This window comes from Colobus angolensis, unplaced genomic scaffold (assembly GCF_000951035.1).
Source record: "Colobus angolensis palliatus isolate OR3802 unplaced genomic scaffold, Cang.pa_1.0 Scaffold124, whole genome shotgun sequence".
Lineage (NCBI taxonomy): Eukaryota > Metazoa > Chordata > Mammalia > Primates > Cercopithecidae > Colobus > Colobus angolensis.
The window spans coordinates 654,419-657,564 of record NW_012113586.1 but is presented as its reverse complement, the minus strand read 5'-3'; the positions used below and the strand labels follow the sequence as shown (position 1 = coordinate 657,564).

The following is a 3,146-nucleotide window of genomic DNA, read 5'->3' as shown; positions in this document are numbered from 1 at the left end:
TGAGCCACCGCGCCAGGCCGACATTGAATTTTTGAATGTTAAAATGAAACGTGAGCACAGTGTCCAGTACCCACATTTTACAGATGAAAAAACCTGAGGTCAGTAAGTATGAAGTCATTTGTTCATGGACACCAGCTACAAGCGGATCTGACTCCATCAGCACTCTTTCCTTTACACTTAGTTGACATCATTTTTAAAAATAAAGAACATGGCTTTATCTTTTCCCCATTAGCAAACAACACATGAGCTATTAGAAAATCAATGCAAAACTAGAAAATAAGAAGTAAACCCCACCTCCAGGAGATAAATAATTTGGTGAGTAGCTTACAGATATCTTTCGTGTACAATTTTATATAAATAGGATCATATCGTCCTATAACCTGGTTTTGTTTCTCAGAAAAAGATTGATTGTAATACATTTTCTTGCACTCACATAATTTTCATGCATTTTTAATTTTTTCTTTAGTATAAATTCTCGTGTGTAGGGTTGTGGCATCACACAGTATGCACATTGTCATTTTAATACCCTTTGTTAAATGTGTGGGCTGTGCCATTTACCTCATTAATAGGGCACCAAAAGGATTGGTTCCCTAAGCTCCGAGTGAATGCTTAATTTTGTCAAATTTTTGGTTAATTTTGGTATATTAAAGAATCTTAATGTTTTAAAATATTTTATAATTACTAATGAAGTTGAACATCTTTTTTTATAATGATTTGCTTTTTGTATTTGGTGAATTTTCAGTTTACAGTTTTGCACATTTTTCTATTTCATTTTTTTCTCCAATTTGTGAGATCCTTTTTGTATGTTTATTGCATTTCACGTGTTACTAATAGTATTTCTCAGTCTGTATTTTTCTCTTATAATTTTTGCCATTCTGAAATTTTCAAAAATATTATTTTTTATGTTTTTAAAAATATTTTTTAAATTTATATCAAAAGACTGCCCATTACTGTCCCATAAGGTTAAACTATTTATCAGTGTTCTCTTCTATTTTCATCTATCTGGGCTTTGTTTTAATATAAGTATGAAACTGAGTTCTGGATTTCCCTCCCAAATAATTATTAAAATGAGTTAATTCATTGAATCCACATTTAATCATACTTTATGATTAAAAAATCTGAACATACAATCTAACTCTCAAATAAAGTGAACTGGCATTCATTGAATGCCTACATGTCATGTTCATAAGTAAGCTGCACTGGGCCGGGAGTACTGGCTCATGGCTGAAATCCCAGCACTTTGAGAGGCCGAGGCGGGTGGATCACCTGAGGTCAGGAGTTCGAGACCAGCCTGGCCAACATGGCAAAACCCTGTCTCTATTAAAAAATACAAAAATTAGCTGGGTGCGGTGGTGTAATCGCAGCTACTCAGGAGGCTGAGGCAGGAGAATCGCTTGAACCTGGGAGGCAGAGGTTGCAGTGAGCTACCAGACTGCAGAGCCAAGATTTAACCCAACAGCTTGACACCAAAGCCAATGCTCTTTACAGTGAAGGAAGAAAAGAAGGTAAATAATTTAAAACAAACAACACAGCAACAGAAAGCCTGACAAGCCTCGCTAGAAATACGATTTGTCATTTCTGGCCTGGCTAATAGCTGGCAGAGGAAAACAGATGTTTAAAGAAAACCCCCCATCAACAACCGCAAGGAGGATTACCTGTTTGGCAGCCAAGACTCTGAGGGCCCCTGCCTTCTTCAGTGTCTCCAGTGGTCCCTGTCACAGTTTCCAGAGCTTTTATATCTTCTTGCCTCAGGAGTTAATAATCTTTACTTTAATCATAAAGCAATAATATTATTTGAGAAAAATAATCCATCCATAAAAGCCTTATCTACAGTGAAAAAAATGAATCATATGAGAGACGACTTGAGAATGTACATAAGGTGTGCTCTGACTAGCCAGGAAAATAACTTCTCCCTGTGTGCAAACAGAATCTTTTCTTTACATCCCGTTATTAAAACTGATAACATCCTGTAATCTGTTATAAGCCCATCTTCCTCTCCCCTTAAGTTACTTTTTCATGGCTGTCTTTTTATCCCTTGGTATTGTGGATTTCTTTTATTTCTCTTTTACTTCTAGAAGGATTTTCTGTCAGGGTCAAGCATGGGTTATGACCCATGCAGTGGGACTTGAGGCCCACACACAGATTTTCCTCCTAAAGCACCAACTCCACTCCCTCAACATGCATGGGTTTCCTCAAAGATCTACTATTTGAGCTTCTCCTGCGGAACAAGGGTGATCATGTCAAAATAGCTTACATCAACAGAGTGTGTTACAGTAAAGGGTTTTCCTTTAAGTCATCAAATATCCTTGTGAGCAGCATAGGACAGACATCCCCATTACACACTCAAGAAACCCGACCTTGAGAGAGATTAGAAATCTTCCAAGGTTCACAACGCTGATCAGCAGTGGACCTGGACACTGAAACTTGTCCTTCTGACTCCAAATCTAGCCGTTTGCTGAAATACAGTCCTACTGAAAAATAAGCTATTTGAAAAAAGTAACAAGATTTTCTTTTCCAGTGTAGATGGCAAAAGATTAGGTTGTAGGTGCCAGAGATGACTCAACTTCAAACTACAGATTTAAGTCTGTAAAGGACCTTTATGTCTGGAAACTTTAAGTCTGGAAGGGACCATAGTAGTTACCGAATCTTACTCTTTTGTTCTACTGGTGAGGAAAATGAGGCCTAGGGAAACATTGTGACTAGTTTACTGCACAGACAGTTGTGGGTGAAGCTGATATCAGAAGCCAGCTTCCTTGCTCCCAGCTCAATGTTGTTTGAAAAATGCTACTCAGTCTTTGTTATTAGATTTTTCCATCAGGTGCATAAATTCATGGTAGGAGATGAGAAAGTAATGCTTTCATGGTTTACAAAGAACATTTTCGAGAATGTCTCCCATCCTGATGATGCTCTGGGAGAAGAGCACACGGCTTGGCCTCCTATGGCTGTTGGTTCAGGTCTGCATTCTGTTATGCACTCACTGTGTGACACCAGGCATGATACTGAGCCTTTTGGACCCTCAGATTAGATAGATCTTCTGTGTTCTCACCAGCTACTGCAACCCTCAGTCTGCTACCTCCATGCCATTATATAAAGATTTAAAGTCTTTAGGACCCTGAGGTTTCTAATCTGTACATGGAATGATGGTA

At 38.1% G+C, this 3,146-nt stretch overlaps 1 protein-coding gene across 2 annotated transcripts in view; it reads right to left on the bottom strand.

Moving 5' to 3' along the window:
- The window catches only part of REG4 (regenerating islet-derived family, member 4), a 17,157-nt gene extending 15,330 nt beyond the window's left edge, over window positions 1–1,827 (bottom strand). The window contains exon 1 of one of the 2 annotated variants that reach the window (XM_011933045.1): window positions 1,656–1,827. The gene's annotated coding sequence lies outside the window, so the exon portion shown is untranslated. The remainder of the gene's footprint in view (window positions 1–1,655) is intronic. The other variant, XM_011933044.1, reaches the window with a different exon arrangement.
- Window positions 1,828–3,146: the final 1,319 nt, after the last annotated feature.